The 13620-nt window shown below is 37.9% G+C and overlaps 1 long non-coding RNA gene across 1 annotated transcript; it reads left to right on the forward strand.

Moving 5' to 3' along the window:
* The first annotated feature begins 3541 nt into the window (after positions 1-3541).
* On the forward strand, positions 3542-6627 carry LOC309385508. Its single transcript, XR_014174240.1, has 3 exons — positions 3542-3633; positions 4383-4770; positions 6574-6627. It is a non-coding gene; the product is annotated as an uncharacterized lncRNA (long non-coding RNA).
* Positions 6628-13620: the final 6993 nt, after the last annotated feature.

Genomic DNA, 13620 nt, shown 5'->3' on the forward strand with positions numbered 1-13620 from the left:
TAGTGCTCTTTTAGGTGAAATGGGAGATGTCACACAAGAAACAAGGGAGGGAGGGGCTGAGGCTCAGCTGGTGGATGGGAGAGAGGATGCAACAGCCAGAAGACTCAGATCACAAAAGTGATTTGGAATACTATTGCAATTGTTGCTACAATGTATTTTTATGGAAGTGATACAAAACAAATGATTGAAACATACTGATGATTTTGTGTCAAATTTTAAACTGCTAATACTTAGGTAAATGCTGATATTTTTCTATCATTGTTTGTAAGTTGCAAGACCTGGGGGGGCTTCTCCTCCCCGCACGATGTAGCTGTCAAAATGTTTTATACCCTATAACCCTTTTTCCCTGGAATCTTTTTTTTTTAAAAAAAATCTAAGGTAATTGCCTTCTCTCCCTTTTCTTTTTCCTGCTGTAACATTGTCTGTATTGATCTTTGTCCTCTAGCTGGTGAGGAGGAGGGTGTTGTTGTTGCAGAGCCGGTGGTTGTTATTCTTTTACTCATCTTCAAATTTTTCTATATTATAATCCATTTGGTATAAAAATCAATTGTAATCCAGAGTGACCATAAGGTGATCAAAGGCTAAAAAAAAAAAAAAAAGGTAAAAGAAGAAGAAAACAAAAAGGCCAAGGAAAAAGGGAAGAAAATTCTGGGGAAAAAAAGCCAAGAGTAAAACAAGAAAGCAAAACGGAGAGAGTAGGTAAATCTACTATCAAAAATGTGAAAAGAAAAAAGAAAAAAGAAAAACCCATAAAAGAGAATAAAAATGTTTAATCATTTCTATGCCATAATCCAATTTAAAATAAACAAAAATTGAAAACAACCAGATACGGAACCCAACTTCACAGCAAAAAGAAGTAAGCACTGCCGCCAGCAAAATAAAATAAAATAAAATAAAATAAAATAAAATAAATAGTTTCAAGGCTTCTTGTAAAGTTAAAGCTCTCTAAACAAAAGAAAAATAAATTCAAAACTTTTATAAAATGAAAGCCTTTCAAGATCACTCTAGGCTTACTCTTACAGTTGTTATCTATTCTCTCCAGGCAGAATTTCAAGGATTGAAAATTTCAGAGTGAGCACCTGTGTAAATAACTCTTCTCCTATCAGTCCTGGCTGAGCCAGTAACTTTGGAGGGCAACCTTTTCCAAACATTCATTCAGACAAAAAATAGAAACAAAGTTTCAAAGCCTCTAGGTGTCAGTGTTACTTATCCAAAGCTTTCCCTCTTGTATTGTGTTCTCTGCCTTATTAAGAGGAAAAAGCAAATGAGAAACACTGTATATAAAAAAAGACTCCTAAACAGTGGAACAATAGAACTTAGTTATCAAACTGTCCAAAAAGTAAAAGACAGGAAAAAGAAAAAAAGCCAGCTTCATTTAACACTGTGTTGATGAGAAAGTCCAGTCAGGCTTCCAACAATAAAAAGAAGAAAAAAACTTTGACTGTAGCCTTATGTTCGCTGCTTACTCTCTCTCATCAGTCTTTATCTTAAATTCGTTCTCATTTAGGATGTTCTCATAAATCAGAAAAAAGATCAAAATCTCACCATGAACGACACACTCTCTCCTGCACTTTCACTTCCGAAGCTGTCAGCAGTTTCACCAGCCTTAATGGCTGCTTCCTAGTCGCTGGCAAAAGGGCTATTCCTGGATCACCAGAGACTTTGCGGCGGTCTCTGGGATCGGCAGCATATGCCCCTTCCTATCACCATCTCTTCGGGACAGTTTAGGTCCAGTTGGACCGTCCTACGGCAGCAGTTTCGGCAGTGCTCTCGGAGCCCTGAAATTGACTGTTGTGTCAGCACGACATCAGCTTCCAGTATTATATTTCTTATAATGTCATTTCTATCTGTTTCATATTCCAAGGGCACAGGATCGAAAATAGAGCGCATTATGACTTTTGTAGTGGAGTGCTGGCCGAAAAAGTTAGAAGCAGGAAATCCATCAACTCTTATTTCCTGCATAGGAGCTTTCATTTAACTGGAAAAACCTCTATGCTAATGACTGAGTCTGATAGCAATAGCAAAAGCACTTAGACTGCTTTACAGCACTGTACAGCCCTCTCTAAGCGATTTACAGAGTCAGCATATTGCCCCCAACAATCTGGGTCCTCACTTTACCCACCTCGGAAGGATGGAAGGCTGAGTCAATCTTGAGCCTGGTTAGATTTGAACTGCCAAATTGCAGGCAGTAAATAGAAGTAGCCTGCAGTACTCTACTGTAACTATTACTGTGGCTCATATTGGATGTCCTATAGGTTTCCAGTCTGACATCCAACAGGTTTGGTGAAATTGAGATTTTTCTGTCTGCCACCTTTGTTGTGCTCCAATGTTAACTTTCATGTAAGATCTATCAACACTCTAACTTACCCCTTTAAGGTGCAGATTTGCTGGAGTGCATTTTAATAGTATTAGTATTTCTAATGGAGGTTCCCTTGCTTGTTTTTGTTTCCTGATAGCAGTTGGTTCATCCATGTATGCTGCATCCCCAATTTTCATATAGGTTTCCTCAGATGAAGAACAGCTTCTCCTTTTACTTTTACTTATAATGATTACTTACATACTTATGTGATACAGATAGAAAGTACAGATTATCATTATGGCATCATCAGAACAAGCCAAGACTGCATCATTGATAAACAAAGTATGTTATAATCTAGACAGTCTATATGTATTCTATTATTATTATAATTAGCATAAATGTTTAATGTTGAGAATTAACCATTAATGTGATAAGATTTACATTTCAGGAAAATATTTTTAAATTAACAGCATATCCTCTGGTCTGAGTTAGGGTTGCATATTCATTTCTTTCTATTCTCTGATATTCCTAGTCGTGATTCTCTCATGTCAACTGATTATTACTATTGAATCTAATTGTACTAATAGCTTATAGAACTGATTTAACTGCTTTAATCTGATTATTGGAAACTAGGATTTCAAATTAGTGTTTCCTATGTTTAAGATTAGTTGAGACACAGGATCATTGATAAACAGATATAGACCCCCCCCCAAGTGATAGTACACAGTTTTTAAAAATTAATTTAAAACATTTCCTGTTTTAAATTAAGTTATCATGATTTCTTCATTTGGATTAAATACATTTTAAAATGAAATTAAAACTTTCTGTTTTCAAAATTGCATATTATCCAAAGTTTAATTTTTAAAAAATCTTCATCTTTATTATTTGCTTTTTTTAAATTATTGCTTATATTTTAATTATTTATTATCAGTTGAAATTGTATATATTTCCTGTCAGGCTTGAAAGTCATATTAGGTCATATTTTGTTGGGGGTGTTACTTGCAACCCTGATAGTTCCCAAGATAAAAGTATATTCTTGATAAAGGGATTGCATTTAAAAAAAACCCAAAATGTTTATATTTTTTAATATGAAAAACCTTTCTATAAAATATTCTTGATATATATAATTAAATTACCCTATTCTAAATGAGATACTTTGACAGAATTAAACCATGGTTTTAGTTCACAGACATAATTCTCTTGGTTTATCATAAGCTGTTAAATTTTAGCTAGCATTTTTTTTCTTCTTTAGGGGAATATTACTAGGTGCTGTCCCTGAGAACTACATGATCATTTGCATGACATCTGAATAATGCTGGTGAAGATTGGAACTGGTGAAGCATCCTTGCATATAGCCAAGCATAGACTCCATTACAAGCCAAGAAATTTCATCCAGTTGTGGCATCAGTCTGGGAGCAGAAGATTCTTCAAGTCTCTAAATGAATTAACAGAAGAGCTTCCAAGCTCAGCAAAATCATATTTTGAAAATATTGTATATTTTGCCATCTAAAGGCCAGACTATAAAATATCTAACAACTCCTCTTGCTAATCATCCAATCAAATTTGACAATGTAATATATTGCATAGCAAGAGAGTCAGAGTTGTGATGAATGTCCAAAAAACAAGCAGCAAGTTGGCTCTGCTAACTAATCTAGATGTGTAGGCTCACCTTTTTTAGAACACCTTCTTTTCATTCATGAAGGCAGTTTACTTTGGAAGGTATTTGATATTCTGACCTAGTTCTAACACTCCATAAAGACTATTGTTTTATTCATATAAATTTAAATTTAGCAAGGTACTTAAGCATGTTCTTGCATTTATGATTGCAATTCCTTTCTAGCAGGACTCTTGTACAACTCCTGATAGAAGTTCTGTGAACTGTCACTTGATGTTGAGAATTTTGGGCAAATATCTTCAACTTGAGCCACACTATAACTCCAAACAGTATAAAACAACGACCACTATAGAATCTATACTCCAACGCATTTAGAAAAGCATTTTAAGTCAGAATGTTTTAAGACTGAGACTGAATATGCATGTGCTTTTGGCTGTTAAATTCTGGGTTTTTTGATAATATTGGTAGATTCTGCCTATCCAATCCAGATGTTTGTTTTACAATTATTGGAAGTTCTCCTTTCTTCAGAGAGGCAATGATTATAACTTGGATGCAACTTTCCTTCTTCTATTTTAACCAGAAGGTAAGGCAGAGGTCCAGCAGCACTTCATGTTCACGTCCACAGGTTCTACAGGCTCAAACACTTCTTATATATTGCCCCTGTTACCTCTTCAGATTATATCTATCCAACCTTTCACTCAAAGTCACTATGAGCATTTTTGCAATGAAGATGCTTGACCAAATGTTGCAATTTACCGTATTTCTTTCTTGCAATCTATTCTTCTCTATGTTTGAGAGGAAACCCAGCATTATCAAAAAGCAGAATTTTGGACTGAAGACATTGTCCTATCTTGAGGTGAGATGGAAAGTGGTATAATGGGGGTTCTTTGGTGGGGTTTCCTCTCTTTCAGAGAACCTTATTCTTCAAAGCAAAGGTGGCTTTTGTTGCCATAGACATTGGAAGCATTGGGGATAAAAAGCAATGTGGAATTACCAGTGTCAGAAACTATTTAAAGTATGCTATATTATATATTATCTAATTGTATTTTATGGATAATGTAAATTGCTTTTAATCTCTCTAGACTGAGGGAATAAATAAATAAGCCAACCTTCTGAAAAAGTTTAATGTATGACAAGATCAGGGAGGTGGAGGGCGAAGTACAATTATGTTGTGTGAACATGCCTGTTTCTTGTGCATGTTGGTTTTTAGCCAAAGCTTTTATTTTTGAAATCAACATTTTGGGCTGAAGTGTGGAGAACTTAAAAAACAAACAAACTCAAAAGTTATAATCTTTAAAAGGCTAAGAATTAAGTCTCTTTTTAAATGAGTGATACTTATTTCTAAGCATTCTTTGGATTGTGGTGTAAAGATTGTTTGTATGTTTATGTATTTATTTTATTACATCAAACATTTGCTGTAAAAACTAAGATTTTTTTTTAGAACTCAAAGTGCATCTCAATACAATATAACCAGAGTGACTAACCTTTTGAAAAGATTGAATTAATTAATACATAACAGACCTATTAATAGTTATTGGCCATGGTTATGAACTTTGATAGGTACATACTATAGAAATTATTTGATACCTTAAGCAGAGTAGTGGATAAAATTGATCTTTGTCGTGACTCAATAAAATAACAACAATTTTTAGTTTTCCCCCTTTTTAATATTATATTTTCTGCATGTTGGTTTGCTGGCACTAGGTTGGAATGCAGACATTGTTAGACATGCAGTAGATGCAGTGGAATCAAGTGAAATTATGGCGGCTTTCTCCGACACACCCTTCTCTTGGATTCCTGGCCCTTCTACCATTGTCCCAGCAGGAACATGTTGGAATATAGCAGCGATGGCGAACCTTTTTTGGCTCACGTGCCATAAATGGGGGGAGTGCAGGGGGGGTCGTGTGCGGGCGTGCCACACCCATAATGCAATGTGCGGCCCCCAGTGCGCATGTGTGCACTACAGGCACTCCCCCTCCCATTTTTACATGCTTTTTTTTTGCCCTCCCCTGGCTCCAGAGGCTTTATAGAAGCCTGGGGAGGGTGAAAACAGCCTCCCCCGCCCCCCCTGGATGCCCTCCGGAGGTGTCAGCAAAGCTTCCGGACGGTCCCTGAAGCCTTCGGAGCACTCGCTCAGAGGGTCGTTTTGAGCGCTCCGAAGGCTTCAGGGAACGTCCGGAGGCTTCCCTGACGCCTTCGGAGCACTCAAAAAGACCCTCCGAGGAAACCGGAAGTCACTCGGAGGGTTGTTTTAAGCATTATATTCAATATAGCCAGGGAGTGTCTTTCTGATCCTGCAGTATTAGTCTTGTCCAGTTGCCATCTCCTGTTTTAATGACCAGGACAGTCCATACCAAATAAAGTAGGAAATACACATAAAGCTTTTACTACTTCCTACAAGATTGTAATTGAGAGTGGGGTGTGTACGTATGTGTGGGGGAACCTGAGGGCCAGTATCCATAGCATCCAAGATCTAGCTCTCAATAAGCAGTGTCATCAAGTATAGAAAAATATGATTCTAGCAAAATAAACTTGACACACAGCAGTAAAATAAAATCACACAATTCCTTGTCTATATAATCTTTTACCTCACCAGGAGCCCTTTGTTAAGTGTTCTTCCTTTTAGTGAAGATTGAATTGTTATTTTTCTCCTCATCAGCCATCCACAGAGCCAAGGATCAAATTTCACTTCTTTTCTTTCTGAACGCCTCTATTCCTCTGCCAGCCATAACTGACAACACTTTGACAAGATGGTGAGTCTGTGCAGTCACTCCCTGAAAACTCTGAACTGAGCTCTCAGAAGAAGTTAATAGCCTGTGTGTGTATTTTTTTATTTTTATTTGTTTGATTTATAAACCAGAAGTCAAGGTGGTTTATGTAGACAATCTTATTTATTTACTATTCCATTTTTACACTGCCATAATCTGAGAGTCTTTGAGTCTGAATGAAGTAAAATACTTTGGAAAGTATTACTTCACAGAAAGAGCAGTGAAATCTTGGAACCAACTAGTGGGCCAAGTGTCAGTAACTGAGTTTAAACATGCTTGGGATAAATATATGTCCATTATCCAACAAAAATAAAAAATAAAATAAACAAATAATTAAAATAACAAATATATAAATAAAAAGAAAAGAAAAACAAAAATTGAAAGGGCAGACTTGATGGACTACTTAGTCTTTTTCTGCCATCAGATTTCTATGTTTCTAAGGTAAGGATGCATAATATTTTTCAACCTAAAACATCCCTGGCATATAGTATCAGCAATCCCATGGCAAAATATTTGAGGACCATCTCATCCTACTGGGATTGGCACAGGAGGCATGCAAGGGCCTCTTTGGCAAGGTCCAGGAGAAAGTCTTCTCTGCCATTGATCCTGCCCTTTGGAGCATCTTGACCTCTGATGTAAGATTGGCTCCCACCTCCCTGACCTTCCACAAGAGCTAAAGACTTGACTCTGCCAATTGATTGGGTTTACAATGGAGAGGTTTCATGTTGTGAGAGTAATAACTGATCCCACCTCTTCCCCTGCTCATTCTACTCCCTCCCTCTCCATCTTTTAGCTAGGGCTATGTATTTGTATTTGTAGTTCTGTATTTTTGTAGTATTTTGTTTATATAGTTTTATCTTTTTAGTATTGTAAGATGCCCAGAGTTACCCTGTAGTAAGATGGGCAGCCAATAAATTTAGTGAATGAATGAATGAATAAACAAATAAATAAACAACAAAATTATATACACACCAAAATACTTGGAACAACTTTCAGAAACTACCCTATAATGATGCCATATGGATTAGGCTAGACTAAAAGCCTATCAACAGTTTTTTTTTAGTTGGGTGGACTTAACAAATCCCAAACGAACAAATAAATACAGAACAGCTCTCTCTTCACTATCTTGCATAATTATTGTCAGGATAAATTTCATCTCATGGTGAGAGCAATGGTGGGATTCAATTTTTTTTACTACTGGTTCTGCGGCCATGGCTTTTTGGGTGTGGCAGGGGAAGGATACGGCAAAATCCCCACTCCTTCCCCACTCCTGGGGGAAGGTTTACTGCAAAATCGCCATTCCCTCCTCAGCCCACTAAACTGCTTTCCAGCTCTGTTCTCCTGTTCAGGGCAACAAAAGAAGATCAGCTGGGAGGCAGTGGTGACAGGGCCAGCTTATTTGCCAGTTCTCTGAACTTCTCAAAATTTCCACTGGCTGAATACCACCTGTGTGTGAGAGCCATTCCATAGTGAAGGAGATGTGACAAAGAAGAATGTCTTCTTACACTCAGCACACCACAATTTTCCTCAGTGCCCAGGATGGGGTCATCTGGGTTTCTAGAGAGAGGTTGTTCTTTTGGACAGCATTGCCACAGAGAAAGCACAAGTCATGGTGAGAGCAATGGTGGGATTCAATTTCATAAAATGTTTGGTTTGTGCTTAGAAGAATTTATTGTTGCTACCTGTGCACAAGAATCTAGATAACTAATGGTCAGTGCTAATTTGGCACTAGATAAGGGTCAATGCAACTTGTGGGGAGTGGGGTGTTGGACTTGGTCTCTTGTGGCAACACAAAGACTCTAAACTGATGACATGTTTAACTCCACCACCCAGCTGGGCCTGCTCTTCTCCCTGCTAGACCTGGTGGTTGAGTATAAACAATGGGAGATAGACAGTCCTGCAATTCATTTGGGCCTATGCTATATAGGGTTTATAAATGATAATGATAATCACTACCTTCAATTGTGCCAGTGAAGCTGATGGAGCAGTGGAATTGTATGGACATAATAGGGAACACTAAAAACTTTCTGTGCTGTTGCATTCAGGACCAGCTGAAGCTTCTAAATGTTCTTTAAGGGCCGTCCTGCATAAAGAGCATTACCATAATCCAAATGGGAGATGATTAAGTCATGAGTCACTGTGTGAGCAGGGCCTCCTATTCCAGGAATGGGCACAACTACTGCACAAAATAAACTTAAGCAAAAGTTCCCCCTAGCTGTATCTCCACCTGCTCTTTAAGAGAAAAAAAAACAGTGAGTTCAGGAGGATTTCCAAATTGCATACAAGTCTGACTGGGAAGTAAAACTGCATCTTGCCATAGTTGAGTTGAAGCCTGTTTTACCCCATTCATATCCCCATAGCTTCCAGGCACTGACCTTGGCAGAATAACCAGTTGGCCCAAGATGAAGGGAAGGTTGGAGACTGCAACTAGGGTGGGACTTGTTGACAGTTGTTCCCCAAGAGGAACTTTGCAATGCCAAACTGAGAATCTCAGAAGAGAAGTGGAAAAGTGGAGATGTTTCATCGTTATTATCACCATGGTGTAGGCCTGAACAGACCTGTGGTTAGTCAGTTTCATCTTTTGTCTTCCCCCACTGACACAGGACTGCTCTTTTGCTTCACTTCCCACAGCCCCTTGATGAAACAGAGATCTAAGTGCCTCAACGAGAAGAAAGAGACTGCTTGAGCACAATCTCCTCAAGGGTCCTGGCAGTCTCTTCTCACAGGGTTTCAATATAAATGTCTTCCAAATCACAGGAAAACTCCCCAGTTGCTACACCGAATCCATCTGGTTCTATGAAGAACCTGAAGCAGGCAGAATCAATCTATTTGTGTTATTGGCACAGCAGAAGGTCATTTGTCTTACCCAGTTTGTCTTACCCATTACTAGAAGAGATCTAGTAATGATCTCTTCATAGCAAAGGAGGGATAACAGTCTCCTCTTGCTCTGCTCTGCAAGACAAACAAGAACTAACATGTGTCTTCCTGTATAGCCTGGACCCAAGATTATGCAAGACAAGCCCATGGTTGCTTTGGTGGTCATGAATGAATCATGTAAGATAATTCCTTTTAAGAAAATAGAGTGCTTAGTCCAAATTCCTCTAAAGAACAAAGTGATTTGATTTTGTAAATGAATAGATGGAACCCAGTTCCACATCCTTTCTCTGATTCATATTCTTCCCCTAAATATGGGTTCTCGGTGCCCCCCAAGCAGTTGACAAAATGTTTCCTGTAAAATTGGAAATCGCCTATCCAGGGAGGAAAATTATCATGCTGAGATAGCTGCAGAACTGTGCAGTTCCATAGCCTCCATTCTTACCAGAATTCTATTTTATAGGATTTGATATGGCTATCTAACAAATGGGTTTTTTTTTATATCCATACTGAAATGTTCACACAGTCTGCAAATCTTTGAGTATATTTCTAGGTACATATACTTGGTATGCTTCATTAACCAGAGTGGGATTTCTTTCTGAGTAAACCTGTGTGGGATTAAGTAGCATACCTCACTGCTTTCAGAATTTATGAATGGACTTAATCCTGCCACTAAAATTCATGAAACTGATTTACTCCTAAATTCTGAGCTTCTTGAAAGTCAGATTTATACATTTATATCATTCCATTTTTTGAAATATTTGATTTCTTGAGGAATTTTTCTTGAACATCAAGTCTCATGCTAATTCTCTTGCAACCAATGTTATCCTTTTTACGAAGTGAATGATAGCATTCACAAGGGTGCTATTCAACAGGAATTTAACACATCCAATCCTTGTGTGTTTGATATATCATATGAGGAGTGTGAGGGAATAATGTTGCTATTTCCAGAGGAAAGGAAGCACCAAGTGGATGGCAAAATGGCTATCTGGCTGCACCCCAGAACTTCATCCCTAAATTGCCTTGTTAGTAATTAGTACCAAATTACCAACAAAGAAAGTGATAAATGTCTCCTGCTCCTTCTCCTCCTATCTTTTGCTGGTCCTGCTGGTCTTCCACCCATTCCATAGTGATAGTAGAAGGAAATCTGTGTTAGACTATGTTGGCAAACCCCAAGCATCTTTTCCAACAAACACATTTTACTAAAAAGCATAAACTTTCATGAGCTGAATCTTTCATCGTGTATATAAAGTGGCTAGATTAATGTAGGATTTAAATTGGGGGGAGGTGGAGGAGAAAGGGAGGACAAGATAGGCTGATTATGCAGATGCAGGTTACATGGGAGGTGGATTACAAATACCTTATCAATTAACAATTGCAATGTGTTAAAAGCCTATTGTTTGCTGAGACTGAGCGAGATTGCAGAAAACTTTTGATGTCTGTGAGTTCAACAAATTTACTTTCAGTGGCGGAGTTAAAGCCCTTTCCCCCCCAAAAACAGTTATTTTGAGATCTGTTATGGAGTGTTGTGGGAGGTTGAAATGTACTACTTTACCTTTGCTTGATAACAAACTTGCATGCATTACTTCTTTATTACTTCTTTTTCACAATATTTGTCCTATGTACAATCCAGAGGGACATTGGTGGCCAGTGATGACATTATCACATTGAGGAAAGAACATGTGAAAGTGCTTCAAATCTTGTGCGTACTTGTTGAGGTGGTGGTACAGTTGGTGCAGACAGACTTGTTCTACAGATACTGCAGGTCTCTATAGGTTGATGGTGGAGTGGAAGTTTATGAAATCTTGATGGAATTAAATGACAGACTTATTTCCAGGGGTCCAGATGACAAAAGTGTTATAAATGAATCCCAAATGAAAGGGGGAACTGATGAGAGTTAAGAAAGAGTTCTAGATTAGCTTTGTAGATTCCGGCACATGTAGGAATCATGCATGTGCCCGGGACTCCACCACTGCTTGTCATTTACATGTTATTACTAATGGTGAAGTAATTAAGGGCAAATACAAAATCATACTGTCTAGTCTCTTCTTGAAAGCCTCTAGTGATGGAGGTACCCACAACTTCTGAAGGCAAGGTTGATTGTTCTCACAGTTAGGAAATTTCTCCTTAGTTCTAGGTTACTTCTCTTCTTGATTAGTTTTCATCTATTAATTCTTTTCTTGCCTTGGTGCTTTGGAGAATAGTTTGCCCTCTAGATGTAGGTTCTGAAGAAGTATTTTACCCAGTTTTGTCAGTCTCAAAAATGTAGCTGTCTCAACACATTTACTTTGCAGAATTGGAAACAATGGGAAGTGGTTCTTAGGATGGTTTATTACCCTTTCTCTTTTACAAACAGTGTGATGGGAACCTGTCTCTTCCTTATCATCCTTAGTGTGCACCGCTGAACTTTTAGCCTCAGATGGAGCTCAGATGAACAAGATAAAGTTAATTGGGCACTGATAAATAATAAGGAGACTTTGTTTGTTTTAGCCAGACACTCTTTGGCAGGCAGGAGGGGAAGATAATGAAGCTGCTCCATTGTCATTTTTCACTCTGCTTTTCAGCAGTGTGAAAAGGGATATTGCAGGCTGACAAACAATATCCCTCTAATCTGAGAATGTGTGCATAACCCATGGCCCTGAGCACTCTTTACAGCGCCTTTATTTTCTGCACATAACTTCATGCTTTCCCACTGCTCCTAATGTTCCTGAAATGGTTTATATCATCATGAAAATATAATTTCCTTTATGGGTTAAACATGAATCTTTCTCACAGTCCATCAGGGTTAAAATTCCCAATGAGGCAGGAGATGAAGTTATTGTTTGCTCTGGCTGGTGCTGCTTTTGAAAGCAATAATTACCTTTTCAAGTTATCTTTACATTTTACCTCCACTTTGGAGTCATTTGTACCGCTTCTGAGTTTACAGTTCACTGTTCAGATACTCATGTGTAGAGTTTAATAGGTTGATGGAGAAGATGGGCATGAATGTTTTAAAATAATATTTACAGTACTATTTAGTAGCGTTTTAGCTGCCATTCAAAACTGTCTTGTCTGAAAATCAGCTTCATTGAAGCAACTAATGCTCATTACAGTAATATTTACTCAGTGGAGATGCACACTAAGGTGATTGTCTAAAATAACCAGGGCTTTCCAGATATATACTCCAGTTCCCATAATCCACTAGTCAGCAAGATTCTAGGAGTTGGAATCCACCACTTACAGATTGGAGAAGTCTAGTTTTAAGATTACTTTTTTGTGGCAGAGCTAGATATAAGAATTAAAAATTTGATAGTTCTTTCTTTTATATAAAATTCTATATCTAATGTACTCAGGTTCTGCTGTCTTGCTATATTGTAATGTTAAACACAGCACTTCATCCTCCTTGTAGATGTTTACTACCTATTGTTAACTCAATAGGGAACATCATCGGAGACATAAGATCTAGACAATTAAAATGGCCACTTTTTCAACTGGATAGATGAATTTATCAAGGGAGTGATTTAGCTTACTGCAGTGAATTCCATTTCAAGAGGTCCAGAAATGAAAAAATGAAAGGAAAGCTAGAACAGCCAGACAATGGGTGGACACAACCAAAGTCAGTGCACAAAAGAGTGGGTTTTGCCTCTCAGTTGTATTTTTTTTTAAGAAGAGGGAATTTTGACTTGCTATTTTAGTGGTTGTATTGTCACCTTTATAAATGCAACGTTATACCATCTGTTTATGTCATCATTAACTATATGATATTCAGATAGTCCTCGACTTATGACCACAAATGAGCCCAAATTTTCGGTTGCTAAGTGAGACATTAAGTGGATTTTGCCCCATTTTACAACATTTGCTGCAACAGTGTAAAGTGAATCCCTGCAGTTGTTAAGTTATTAACACGGTTGTTAAGTGAATCTGGCTTCCCCATCGACTTTCCTTGTCAGAAGGTGACAGAAAGTGATCACATGGCCCCAGTACACGGCAGCCATCATAAATATCAGTCAATTGCCAAGCATCTGAATTTTGATAATGTGACCTTGGGGATACTGCAACGGTTGTAAGAGTGAAAAACGGTCATA

Source organism: Natrix helvetica, assembly GCF_964273705.1.
Source record: "Natrix helvetica genome assembly, chromosome: 2".
Lineage (NCBI taxonomy): Eukaryota > Metazoa > Chordata > Lepidosauria > Squamata > Natricidae > Natrix > Natrix helvetica.